Source organism: Nycticebus coucang, chromosome 2, assembly GCF_027406575.1.
Source record: "Nycticebus coucang isolate mNycCou1 chromosome 2, mNycCou1.pri, whole genome shotgun sequence".
Lineage (NCBI taxonomy): Eukaryota > Metazoa > Chordata > Mammalia > Primates > Lorisidae > Nycticebus > Nycticebus coucang.
Window position 1 is genome coordinate 86862579 of NC_069781.1, and position 14819 is coordinate 86877397.

The window sequence follows — 14819 nt, forward strand, 5'->3', positions numbered from 1 at the left end:
GTTCTGTCCTTGAATTTCTGAGTTCTTACTTTGCTGCTGATCCATTGTGGTGGTCAGTGTGCCAAACAGGTTGAAGTATTTCCTTTAGAGCTGGTCTTGTTGTGGTGAATTTCCTCAATGTTTGTATATCCGTAAATGATTTGATTTCTCCGTCAATTTTGAAGCTTAGCTTAGCAGGTTACAGAATTCTGGGCTGGAAATTGTTCTGTTTACGTAGATGAAAGGTAGATGACCATTGTCTTCTTGCTTGGAAAGTTTCATTAGAGAAGTCTGTGGTCACTCTGATGGATTTGCCCCTGTAGGTCAACTGCTGCTTACTCCTGGCAGCTTGCAGAATCTTTTCTTTTGTCTTGACTTTGGAAGGGTTCATCACAATGTGTCTTGGAGAAGCTCGGTTAGAGTTGAGGCGACCTGGGGTCCGATATCCCTCTGAAAGCAGTGCGTCAGAATCTTTGGTGATATTTGGGAAATTTTCTTTTATAATATTCTCTAGTATGGCTTCCATTCCTCTGGGGCATTCTTCTTCCCCTTCTGGAATTCCTATAACTCGTATGTTGGAACGCTTCATAAAATCCCATAATTCTGACAGTGAACGTTCTGCTTTCTCTCTCTTCTTTTCTGCCTCTTTTACTATCTGAGTTATCTCAAAAACTTTGTCTTCTACCTCTGAAGTTCTTTCTTCTGCATGGTTTAACCTGTTGCTGATACTTTCCATTGCATCTTTAAGTGCCCTAATTGACTGTTTCATTTCCTTCAGCTCTTCTATATCCTTTTTATATTCTTCATATTGTTCATCTCTGATTTGATTCTGTTTTTGGGTTTTCTTTTGGTTATTTTCCACTTTATTAGCGGTTTCCTTCATTGTTTCCATCATTTCTTTCATTGTTTTCAACATGTGTATTCTAAATTCCCTTTCCGTCATTCCTAACATTTCTGTATAGGTGGAATCCTCTGCCGTAGCTACCTCATGGTCCCTTGGCGGGGTTGTTCTGGACTGGTTCTTAATGTTGCCTGGAGTTTTCTGCTGATTCTTCCTCATGAGTGATTTCTTTTATATGTTTCCTTGCCCTAATTTTCCTTTCAGTTCCTCTTGCTCTTTAAGTTCTCGTGCCTGTGGACTGAGGGTTACATTACCAGAAGGGTGAGAAGGTTTAAGAGGAAAAAAGGGATGAAAGAAAGGAGGACCGAGTGATAAGAAAAAAAAAATATATAGAGAAAGGAGAGGGGGTGGGTAAAAGGAATATTGACAAAAAGAAGAGAGGCACAGAAAGAGGGAGACAGAGCCATATAGGTGTACAGTAGGGTACTTTGATGCAACCTTAAAAAACAAACCACCTTCTGGGGGTGCCCAGTTGGGTGGTTCCCTTGAGGTCAGCAGCTCTTTACTAACCTGATCAGACACATTACCCCACCTCCACCAAGTAGAGAGGAAAGGCAAAACGCTATAAATCAAACTAAAACAAGCAAACAGAAAACTTTGTGGGATGAAATTGGCTGGAAAAACCAAATAATTGCGGTAGAAACACTGACAAAAATGACGTTCTAGTTATTGAAATAGGCAGTAATGGGAAATGGGAAATTATAATTAAACTAGAAAAATTGAGAAAGGAAAAGGATATGTATGGAAAAGGTTGAACTTAAAAAACAAAACAACAATCCACAACATCAAAATAAACAAACAAAAGAAAAAACCAAACCCAAAAAAACAAACAAACAAACAAAAAAAACATCCAAAAACAAAGCAGTATGTATATGTTATTGAAAATTGTCTGGGCAACACGTGGTCTTCTGGGGTATGAGATGTTAATCACAGTTCTGATATGACTGGAGGCTGCTAGTTTCTCAAACCCCAGCAGGTAGACACCCTAAATCTCGCTTCAGCCCACTTAAAAGGCACTTTGAACTTATTCACTTAATGAGCAGAAGCTTTCTCAGGGAAGTGCTTGTCGCTGGAATCACTGCTGAGGTGGCTATTCACTTACCCTGTGTGTCAAAACTGGTCTCCCTCTGCCCCGAGGTTTAGGGCTGCAAGGCGGTTCAGACCCCACCCTTAGTCTATTTGGTCGCTGGGTTACCAGCTCCCACCCAATTCCAGCTCTGCGACCCTGAGGGCGGAGCTTGCCAGGGCAGATCACTCACAATGTCTTCTTGTGACCCAGAGCCAAACACTGTTAGCTCCGTCTGGCTCAGCGGCTCAGACTGGGGCCCTAGACAAAGGCCAAAGTTCTCCGCACTCCCACTCAGGCTCTCCCCAAGGCAGTTCAGCTGAGTGCCAAGTCCAAAGACACCAAAACAGTTCACAGGTAAGGCCTTTCTGGTTTGCAGTCTCGCTGCTACTGAACTTACAGTTGCGGGCGGGGTTAGACGGATTGAACACACGTGACCACTTGCCGGTTTTCCACTGTTTTAGTCCTCCTCTTGGGGTCCAGAAGTCTCTTGCTGACTCCCTGTATCCTCTCAGGGGTGATGATAGGCAGATCCCACCAGCCAGAGATGCCAGGAGTCCTATATCCCCAGACTCACGGTGCCCCGATGCAAGGAAGCTGTTACTCGGCTGCCATCTTGCTCTGCCTCCCCTATTCTTTTGTTTTCAATTTCATTTAATTCTGCTCTAATTTTGGTTATTTCTTTTCTTCTACTGGGTTTTGTGTTGGAATGTTCCTCCTTTTCCAGTTGCTCGAGATGTTCCATTAATTTGTTTACTTCCTCTCTTTCCGTTCTCTTGAGGAAGGCTTGTAGTGCTATAAATTTCACTCTTAGAACTCCCTTTGCAGGTCCCAGAGGTTCTAATAGTTTGTGTCTTCATTGTCGTTTTGTTCCAAAAAATTGGCGCTTTCTTTCTTAATCTCATCTCTGACCCAGCTATCATTCAGCATACGGTTATTTAACTTCCATGTTTTTGTATGAGTATGCAGATTCCTATTGTTACTCAATTCAAGTTTTATTCCATGATGGTCCGAGAAGATGCAAGGAATAATTTCTATTCCTTTAAATTTACTGAGGTTAGACTTGTGACCTAAAATGTGGTCAATTTTGGAGTAAGTTCCATGGGCTGATGAGAGGTATGTGTATTCAGTTTTGTTGGGATGAAATGTTCCGTAGATGTTTGCTAAATCTAAATATTGGATTGTGAGGTTTAAATCTAAGATTTCTTTGCTCAGCTTCTTGCTGGAGGATCGATCCAACACTGCCAAAGGAGTGTTGAAATCTCCGACGATTATGGAGCTGGAGGAAATCAAGTTACTCATGTCTGTTAGAGTTTCTCTTACAAATTGTAGTGCATTCTGGTTGGGTGCATAGATGTTAATAATTGGGATCTCATCATATTGAGTATTACCCTTAACAAATATGAAGTGACCATTCTTGTCCTTCCTTACTTTTGATGATTTAAAGCCTACTGTATCTGCAAATAAAATTGCAACACCTCCTTTTTTCTGATTACCATTTGCCTGAAATATGGATGACCATCCTTTCACCCTGAGTCTGTATTTGTCTTTTAAGTTAAGATGTGACTGTTGTATGGAACAAATATCTGGCTTGAGTTTTTGTATCCAGTCAGCTAACCTATGCCTCTTTAGAGGGCAGTTTAAGCCGTTCACATTAATGGAGAATATTGATAAGTCTGGTGGAATTTGGGGTATCGAGTTTTTCAAAGGTCCAGTGGACATTTTTAATCCTTTTGCCCATGTGGAAGTTGGAGTTTGATCCAAAGTTTCTGAGTGAGTTTACTTTTGTGGTATAGGATTGGGTTGGTCATTGTGGAGGATAAGTCTGAGAATATCCTGAAGAGCTGGTTTACTTATGGCAAATTTTTTCAACATATGAATGTCATTGAAGTATTTAATTTCTCCATCATAAATGAAACTCATTTTAGCTGGATACAAGATCCTGGGTTGAAAGTTATTTTGCTTTAGGAGATTAAAAGTTGATGACCAGCCTCTTATGGCTTGAAAAGTTTCAGCAGAGAGATCTGCAGTTATTCTAATATTCTTTCCTTTGTACGAAATAGTTTTCTTTTGCTGGGCTGCTTTGAGAATCTTCTCTTTCATGTTAACTTTAGTGAAGCTAATTATGATATGCCTGGGGGATGACTTATTGGGGTTGAATCGTGCTGGGGTTCTGAAGCTGTCTGCTATCTGAATTTCAGATTCTCTAGGCATGTCTGGAAAATTTTGTTTCATAATTTCATGCAGAAGGGCCTCTGTGCCCTTTGAGGCCACTTCATCATTCTCCAAAATCCCAATTATTCGTATATTGCTTTTCTTTGAATTATCTGAGCATTCTCTGAGTGAGTGATCCGTTTTTGCTCTCCATTTCTCTTCCTCTTTGAGAGATTGGGAGCGTTAAGACTTTATCTTCAATGTCAGAAATCCTTTCTTCTGCTTGCTCCATTCTGTTGCTGAGGGATTCTACTGTATTTTTTGTATCTTTGAGGGCTGTAAATTCTTGCTTCAGTGTGTCTAAGTCTTTGGTGGTTTTGTCTTTAAATTCATTAAATTCTTGAGACAACTTTTGAACTTCTCCTCGAATTCCTAATTCCATTTTGTTAATCTTGTTTGCAATGCAAATTCTGAATTCGATTTCTGACATCTCAGCCAGTTGTTTATGAATGGGATCTTCAATCACATCTGCCGTTTCTTTTCTTGGGGGGGTTGATCTATTCTGGGTATTCATGTTACCAGAGTTTTTCCGCTGATTCCACCCCATGGTTATTTTACTCCCTTTAATTTTTCCCCTGGGGCTTTATCGAGGGCCTGTACAGTGTTGTGGCCTGAGAAACTAGGGCCCTGTCTTGTGTGGTGGGGCTAAGTGGTTCTGTCTTGCTTTCAGCTGGTTTCTGTTCGATCCTATTGTAACGTTTACTCTGGCTTGAAGTCTCAGCTGTGTGGAAAACCCAGCAATTAAGTCACCCCGCCCACCCACCTCTGGCACCAGTTGGAAAAGGAAAATCAAACCTTCCTACAACCACATACCCAGGGCACCGCCTGAAAAGTCCTCAGTCTATTTGTTCAGTTCAAAATGTCCAAATTGATTGTCTCAATCGGCACCTGTCTCGGGTGGGAGAGTTCAAAAGGTCTCTGGGAACAGGATCACAGGGGTCTGGTGACTCCTCTGATATGGCTTACTCCAGTGCTGCGTGGAGTCAGGAGGAGCCACCTAGCAAATAGATCAGTCTGAGAAGTTTGATGTCTCCTTCCCCACTTTGCCCCTCCATTGGACCCAGTCACTGGTATCTCTGCAGATGGCTAACCCAGTTGCCTGTAGTGAACAGATACTCCAGGGGTTTGCATCTGCCTGAATTGCAAGGAAGTCTGCCAGGCCCCTGCCGTCTGCCGCTATCTAGCAGGAGGAGATGGGGCCTGACATCTTTGAGTGCTTGATGCAGGTGGTGGGAGGGAGGTGTTCACTCAGGCTTAGCCCTGTCCCTGATTGATGTTGCTAATAGAACAGAACAGAACAGACAACTTTGTGGGGTTCTGTCTCTGTTTCTGCTAAAAGCACCTATAGATGATGGTCTATTCTGTGTTCAAACGTCTTTGCTGCTGGAGGTTTGTGTCCAATTACCTCTCTGAGTCGGCCCTGCCCTGGAAGCTTCCTGGGTTTGTGAGCAGTGTCAGGCAAATCCTTTGCTCACTGGTGGCCTCTTCTGGTTGCCCAGGGAGACAGGGGGTGTGGCTTCAGAATATCCAGAAGTGAGCCGTTTTGGTGTTAAAGAATAAATGGCTGTTGATTTGCCTCCAGGAACTGCCGCTCTGGTGTGGGCACCCAGCCGATCCTTTTCTCCTCTGTCTCGCGCCCCAGAGTCAGCACTGAGCGGCCGCAGTTTATGCTCTGTCCACACCCCTCGAGAGCTCTCCCAAGAATCCGGACTCCTGGGGGGCAGGCCCCCAGACCCCCGAGTGGGAGTGGGGGGAAGCTAGAGTTTCATTCAGTTTTATGCCTGGCTGTATTGTTGCCCGGGGAGGGCTGCTGCACTGCACCACAGGGAAGTGCCGCCAAGGCATGACTCTCCCTCAGCCAAGTGCCCTCTCCTCACTTGCATGTCTCAGAGTCAGCGCTGACCAGTTGCAGCTCGGGCACTGTGCACTCCCCTAGAGAAATCACCTAAGGATCCGAACTCCTGAGGGACAGGCCCCCACACCCCACGTGAGAGTGGGGTGGAGTGCTGGGAGCTCAGCAGGGAAGCTAGAGTTTTATTCAGTTTTATGCCTGGCTTATTGTTGCCGGGGAGGGCTGCTGTACTGTACCACAGGGAAGTGCCGCCAAGGCTTGACTCCCCCTCATCAGAGTGCCCTCTCCTCACTCGCGTGTCTCAGAGTCAGCGCTGAGCAGTTGCAGCTCAGGCACTGTGCACTTCCCTAGAGAAATCACCCAAGGATCCAAACTCCTGAGGGACAGCCCCCAGACCCCGAGTGAGAGTTGGGGGAAGCTAGAGTTTCATTCAGTTTTATGCTCAGCCATATTGATGCACGGGGAGGGCTGCTGCACTGCACCACTGGGAAGTGCCGCAGAGGCGTGACTCCCCCTTAGCCGGGTGCCCTCTCCTCACTTGCGTGCCTCAGAGTCACCACTGACCAGTTGCAGCTTGGGGACTGTCCACTCCCCTTGAGAAATCACCCAAGAATCCAAACTCCTGGGGGACAGGCTTCCAGACCTCAGTGAGCGGGATGGGAGTGTTGAGGATTCAGGGTTGCCGGCAAAGGATTTTTAAAGTTTTATACAGTTTTATGCCTGGCAGGAGAACGCCATGGCACCCTAGTAGGGGAGGTAGGTCCAGTTTTTAGAAGGTCTCTCCCATGGAGTGTAGTGGGAGGGCCTTTAATTTCTGCCCGTTTGTTTAATTGTGGGGCTCTTGAGCCGGTCTCATGGGGGAGGGGGACTCCTGTCCACTTGGTGGTGGATTTTGTACCTTTTGTTTGCATCCTTGTGATCACAGCTTGCCTCAGCGGTGTTGATTGCGTTCTTCAACCTTCTCTCTTGGTTCGGCTCCAATCCACCAGGATACTTACTAAATTCCTGTCCCTTAACTCTCCTTCTGGACAGGAGCCTCTGTTGAAAGCTGGCTCCAGTCCGCCATCTTGTCTCTCCCCACTTTTTTTCTGTTTCAGATTGATGGAAATTAACCTATTTCTTTGGCTCTATTAGGGTTCTGTCTAGTCTTATTGGATTGTTCCAGTTCACCGATTGGTTAAGATAGCTCTTTGAACAGTGGATCCTGCCTCTCCTAACATAGACACCAACCTAACATAGACACTAACCAGACTCTACCTGGTTATGTAGATACAACTTTGTTCTTCAGTTGAATTTGGCAGCTATGGAATTTGGGGCTCTATATAAAGTCATCCAAGTTGACAGCTCTCACCACATAGTTGGGACCAGTATTACAGTGAACAAATATGCTCAGGGCAAAATGAGGCAGAATTGCTGGAATTGCTACAATTTTTCAGAAATACACTCATCTTTCCCCAAATTTAAAAACTGTTCCTTAAGAAATCCATTGCTTATAATTAGCCTTCTAGAGTCTTAAATATTTATTTTCTTTATATTTTTATATATCCATTGTGGGGCCAAGACACACACACACACACACACACCCCTGTTCTCAGCCATTAATTTCATTCAACTCACTGTCAAATCTACTACTCTTTTTGCTTTGCTCACCACCTCCTTGTAGAAAGAAAACACCAAAAACCACCCTCCAATCCTTTCCCTCCATGAAAGAAGTGGTTTCGAAAAAAGTAAATAAAGAAACAAGGACTGAGGAGACTCACCGTGTTGACGTTGGAATGAGAGTGTGACAGTGGATTAAGTGCATGTTATTCAACTCTGAGGATGCATTGAAGTTAACCATGTCAATCAGACTGTTTGTATAGCCAAACCTAATCAAAGCCTAGAAAAACCACATTTAGCCAAACTGCTCAATTCTGTTGCTTTCTTTAGATATTGTAACTTTTTTCAGTGTATTTCTTTCAGCTTAGCCATCTGATCACACTGAACAACATTCCTATGAAGACCTTATAAAAAGTTACAATATCTAAAGAAAGCATCCTCAGAGTTGAATAACAGTGCCACTTAGGAGTGGGTGCCACATAATGTTGAATGATTGAAGAGGATTATGGAGGCAAAATCTGAGTGGCAAGCTCTTAGGTTCTTTGAGTTGCTTTGGAGGTTTGGCAAATAATGGGAGTAATGAACAATTAGGGATAGGCCCTGACAAAGCTTGTCCCTAGCATTACTTACTACCTTCTTAAATGCCCTTGCTATTTTTCTGTGCTACCTACTGTGTCCTTTTCTCTAATCAGCATCTCAAATTTAAACCCCACTTCCTTTGGCAAGATATACCTTGTTAGATACTATATAAGACTCCGAGTTTTTAAGGGTAGGATATTGTTGCATTGGCCTTTGAACCCTGAGAGTCTGGCATAGTGACTAGAACACAGCCTTGTATAGCTTTTACAAGTGTACAACTGAATAAATGGTTCATAATTCATCAGCTGCTAGGGCAGCTAAAGGAGAGTGAGCTCATCAGGGGCCACTGTGATACTGGGGAGTAGTGAGAAAAAAATTGGCCACAAAGTATGGGGTGAGTGGAAGAGCCCTAGGTCTGAACAGTTTTCACCTCACAGTTTCCTTGGAGGCCAGGCTTAATGGGAGGAGAGCCTCACTCCCTAAATAAGACCACAGCTAATGCTTTTACTGGCTATTTAATTTTATAATTAGACTTTAGTTTTATAGAATCTCCTTCTTTAACTATAAGTTGCAAGTCTCTGGGCAAGATATAAGCCACCTTATTATTCTATTTTAGTCACCTTCTTTGTGAGATGGAATCAACAACACCTTTCACTTGGCCATTTGGAAACTCACTTGGAGATCTTTGGCGTGGAAGGAACAGTAGGACCAGCTGATGACCATGCTCCCTATGTGGGCTGTAAATTGATGATATGGCTGTGATATTTAGCTTCAGAACTGAGTTAATGCAACATAGAACGTGTTTTCCTCTAAGGCAAAACAGCTTGTTTGTGTGTAGCAGACTCTGCTCATTCCTTAGTGGGAATTATAAACAGATATTTCTCAAGCCACATCACCCCCATTATGAAAAACATTGGATTTTCATCTTAGGTGGGGAAAGAAAAAATAGCCTGCAGCCACAGAGGATAACAAAATGTTGTCAATTTCTGGTGCTCGTGTGATGAGTTGGTATTACTCACTGCTACTAAGAGTAGTAATTACATTATAATATTGTTTTCCTTTATGCCTCAAGACAGAATCCTATGAGTAAAAGCAAAATGACTTAATGGTCTGATATATTCAGTCTGCCTGGGCATTCATGGTTTTTAAGTACTATAACAGAAATTTAATTAAGGTCTAGCAATAAAATAATAACATTTCAACAGTAGTTGTAATAATAGAGATAGAGTTCATTTCCCTCTAATTTGCTGTGCATACAAATGCATTTCTAAGAGACTTATTGTAGGAAATGTGTGTCAATATGAAGTTTTGGGCACTTTTGCCAGACATATTCATGTGAACTTGAATTTATATGTGCTTTGACATAGGACAAAACTAGGGATTCAGTAACAGTTCTAGTAACAGAATAGGAAGCTAGGAATTAAACACCTGCATAACTGAATAGAGCCCCATGTTTGTTTGTTGCTATTAATTTTTTTTACAAAATCTTCTTTTCCAAGAGGTCCTTTGTTTATTCTCCCACCAGCCTAGTGAATGCAGTAGACACTAAAGAGCTCAGTGTCTTTTATATTCAGAGGAATTAAACCACCAAAACACTAAGTGACTTGTTCCAGGTCAACCAGGGAGTTATGACCAAACCAGGAAAAGAATCCTGATTGGTACTGATACTCCTGGCTAGCAATGGATGTTGTTGAAAGTTGTAAGCGCAGAAGGAGAAGAACCTTTTAAAAAGTACATTTCCATTTGGAGTGGTCCAGGAACACTGTTGCCTGGATTCCAAAGGATGGAAACACGACAGGCTCCTGTGTAAGAAGCAAAGTCCTATGTTTTCCCTTTCGGTGAAGACTATGCTAGTGTATTAATAATTAAAGTCTGCTAAATAACCTTTGGTTCATCATGAGATCAACCTTCAGGAGACTGAGAGTGAGCATCAGTTTGAAGAGACAAAGATGAAAGAAAACAGCTCTTTTATCTCACCTCCCTCCTGAAGTGAACATCTGCTAGGGCAACTCAGCCATCTGGGGAAAAATCATGAATGCCCTCACTGAGGCCAAATTATCTTATGTTATGGTCCAGTTGGCTTCCCTTGTGTTCCTAAGAGAGACATTGACCCCCATCAGATAAATAAACCACTGTTGTCCCTGAAGTTTTGTGATGTTACCTGTTAGAGAAGCAGCTTAGGACAAATCACCACCTGTTACATAAAGAATCTGCTATTTCACTTTTGATTTAAGGCTCTTATTTGAAACTGCTGCTTTGGTTTTGTTTTTGTTTTACCCATGACATCTCTCTTGTGATTGGCAGTTATGTGACCTCCATTCCCCTTTCTCTGGTAGACTACTGCCGCCCAGAGCCTCCCCAGGTGGGTTTTGTCAATGCCATGTAGCCCGTAGTTCAAGTCAACCATTCCAACAAGAGCTCTAAATCTGGTAAAAATCAGTTTCAGGTGGTAAGAGAGAAATGGAAGTGTTTTTTAGTGTATGTAAATTTCAAGATCAACGTATCTAAAAGGTAACATTGGCTTCTTCCTGCAAGCTCCTGGATGAACATGGGCATTTTGTTGTTTAGATTCCATCTGTTTCTCTGGACCCTCCCCATTCTTGTGACCTTTTGAAGATGAAAAAGCTTGTTTTTCATCTTTTGTTTAGCTTATGCCCCTCTAAATCAATGCTTTTCATATTGGAGTCTGAGGAATGCCAGAACCATTTTTGTAGGGTTTGAAAGTTTTGCATAATAATTTTAATTTTTGTTTATATTTTAATATTAATTAGAATAATTAAAGTAGGTAGTGGACATTTATTGCTGATTGTCTGGCAGATCCAGTCCCGTTAATCATGATAACAGTAGTACTGACTTCCTTTAGAAACCACTTCTTTCTGTTTTCTCAGGCACATAGCTTGGGTGAGGTTAAACCCACCCCCATGGCTCCTAGCGTTGGCTCTGATGGCAGGCAGTGTGTCCCATGCCACTGGCCTCGTGTTACCCAGTCAGAGCCGATGGGGAATGTTTGCTCAGGATTCTTTTAGTTATGACCTAGTTTGTGTTAGGTTTGCTTATATTTGCAACTAAAAGAAATCCTGACAGGTCTATAGATCGTGTGGATGAATTTAGTGTCCTTGTTTGTGTTTGTGTCTCTGTTTCCAGTATCTTTTGTGCCAAATAGGACTACTTTAATTATCTGGCGATAATAAGAAAATAATAGAGGAGATTTAATATGTAAATGATGCACATTTTATAAATGAGAGTTTTGCAGTAATCCAATAGAGAGAAGTGAGTCATCAAATGGCATCTACTCTTTTAAGCCAGCAGAACCTGAAAGGAGTCATACCATAGGTATGGATGCCAGGTTTAGACTGCAAACAGTAATGAATTGTAAGCAACATACCACCATCCATCTCACTAAATTAAGATTACTAATTAAAAATGCATTGGCTTGTGGTTTTGTTTGTATTTAGCATAAAACTTTTTAGTTGTTCAGGAATTATAAGCATATGGACTTTGATATCTATATGTTTAAGGTCATACAGATTTGAATGACATTAAAATAAAGTGAAGTTAGCACAGTGGATCAAGGAAAAAGGTGTTTTTTCTTTACAGGGAATCGGTTCATTTCTTGAGTTTTAGAAGTGTTGCAATAAACGGTAAAAGGTGTATTTATGTTTAAAAGGACAGACTATGATACTGGATAAACATCCTCCTGTCTGGAACATTTATGAATTGTACCAAACTATATAAAAATCTATGTGTAAAATTCTAGCCCTTAAAAAGGAGCTTCTCTCTTCCAAAGGGAACTAAATATTTTGCAAGCATAGCTGCTCTCATTTTTAACTCACCAGTGTGTGAGTTCATTTAGCAAACTCTTGGAACAGATGTGAACATGAGCTTTAGCTCAGCAAGTTCAGTTCCACTGGTTGAAGGGGGAGCTCATGTTGTTCCAAGGTCTTTTATAAAATTTATTTCTAGAGAAAATCCTAGCACCATCAGGAGTTGGTGAGGGTGATCTGAGTTTGTGTAGGGCAGTGGAATATGAGAGTGACTACTCTTTTTTCTGTGAGAGGGCCCTCAGCAACTGACCTTAATTGGGTGGATTCCTAAATCTCAACGTGCCCTACAATTTGGAAGTCACCAGTTGTTCCATTAAACACATCAAGCTGTGATTTTGTATCACTTACCCTGTGTTAGGCAGGGAGCAACCTCCTTCTATAAGGAGTGTACATTACTGGCAGTCTATTTTTTCCTGTTGCAAGAACAAATTCAGGTCAATTTGAGTCAGCTCAACAGATACTTTCCAAGTTCCTATCACATGCCTTGCATGGGCATTGTGCTATATACTGGGGGGACACAGGGGGATATCAAAATGTAATCCTTTCTCTCAAGAAGTCTGTGATATGGACAGAATGCAGATTTCAAGGCAACACGATAATACAATGGCAGGCATAATCACAGAACACTCTGGAAACCTATTTTCCCACCATCTCTCTATTTATAGGAGAAAAGGAAGACAAAACTAATTGTTTACACTGTCTCTCACACACACACGCGCACACACACACATACACACACACACACAGGTATTTAGTCCTTGTTAGACTAAATATTTTGGCTTTAGAACTGATTGTATTGGCATCACCTTTGGTAGATTTGGGTAATCTTGGACTTAGCTAGTGATAAATGAAAGATGGAGATTTGACTATGCTACACAATATGTGAAGACTGCTGTTGATTTTTATTCTCTTATTTAAAAGTTGTCGGTAAAGTTTTGGGCCAATTAAACTTTGCTGTTTAAGAAAACATATTTGGTGATACAATGAAAGCTTTTATTTCCACACTTATGTACAATGAAAAGTACTCTTTCTTGAGAACAGAGCTGGAATGCCATTTTCCTTGTAATGCCCTAGCAGGTTGAAACCAGAATTTGCTTTGAGCATCCAGTAGCCGCCAGCCTTTTTATGTTCATTAATTCTGGGTACACTTTAAGTTGTTTCTTCAAATACTAAAACTCTCAGGCCAAAGTATAACAGAAATAATATGGGGAATAGGTTGCTGTCCATTTGGAGGAGAGGAGGGCTGGGGAGGGTATGGACAGGCTGTAGTTGAGCAGTTGACAAATCAGCGAGGACAGCCTTTAGACCACCGTACTTCCTCTCCCCCTGTTATCCCCTCCCCAGCATCATAAAGAGAGTGTTGTAATTTCACAGCTGAGTTTTTCTCCATTTTGCTTGGCTTCATCATTTGGGCCAATATATCTGGGCTGTCAAAAACCACATCCTCTTTATTTTAAGTCTTTCCATTTTTACCTTTCACTTCCTCACCAGCTAGAGCCCCTTTTGTGCTAATTCTATTGATTCTTTCCTTTTCTTATTTGGAAAAAAGCACTTTAAAAGTCATTCCATGTAATGCAGATAGCATATGTCTAGGGAGACGTTTCTATAAAATTGAGAATTTTGAATGCATTGGTAAAGGGTATTTTTCTTCAAATTTCTTCTTGGATCTTATCTAATGTCACATTAAAAGTTGGCTGGATACTAAATTTATTGAGAGGTCTAGAAAAAGTGAAATTTAATCTAATAAAGGTTTAATTATGCTGAGAAATAATGAGGTCTAAAGATCCCAGTGGAGCATTTGCTGGGTTAACTTGCTCTTGAGATATATTTCTTAGCATGGGCATAAAGAATCATGCAGGACACTCTCCGTGTGCATTCATCTTTGGAAGAAAAGACTATTGGGGGAGGGGTGTTTGCATAAGTATTGCTTAAAGGTGATTATGAAAAATAGATCTATATTTGTATAGTGTTTTGAGAGAGGTCTTGAAAATGACACTCTGTAAGAGAATAGTCATAGAAAAGCATAATTTTGGCTTGGTTAAATTATTCATCTATGTCTCCACCATTTATTGAATACACCACTGGGGATTCAGAGCAGTGGAGCCTAAGGCAGTCTCTGCTGGCTTTGCTCAATATTCTTAGTTCAAAGTTTTGAAAATAGAACTGCTAATAGATATTATGTAAAAAAAAAAAAATGAGAGAAGGAGGGGATGGTTAGGGAAAACCCATAGTCAGGTGTTAGGAAAATACTGCTTACTTAATACTCCTCTGGAAAACATACTCATTAATTAAAGGACCTGAGATCTTTTTCTATAAAATAAGTGTTTTCACTTAGAGGTTTTAGTTCTTATAAGACCATAAATATCTTCTTTCTTTTCAGTGAAATATCTCTATATTTCATGAATCGTAACATGTCATCCGGGTTGTTTTCATTGTCTAAGATGGTTAACTGAATGTCATAGTGTCACAGAGACAAAGCCTCTCACAGAGTAGTGATTCTCAAAGTGTGATATATTTGATAAGATGATAAGTCTTCTAAGTCAGGGGTTTTCCACTGCTGTGCTAACAGAGTTGGCCAGGAGGGACCTATCCTCCTGTCCAGAGGTGGAGTGGCCACCCGGGCCCCTCATCTGTTTGGCTGGACCACTCACTACCTGCTTGCTTTCCCTATCAGGTTTAGGGACAGTCCTGGGTTACCCAAACTCCAGGAGTCATCTCCCTTCTTGCTCACCTGTTCTATCTGTACAGGATCATAATCGGGATATGTAGTGTGTCCGCCCCTTCCACTCTCTGAGAGGGCTCACC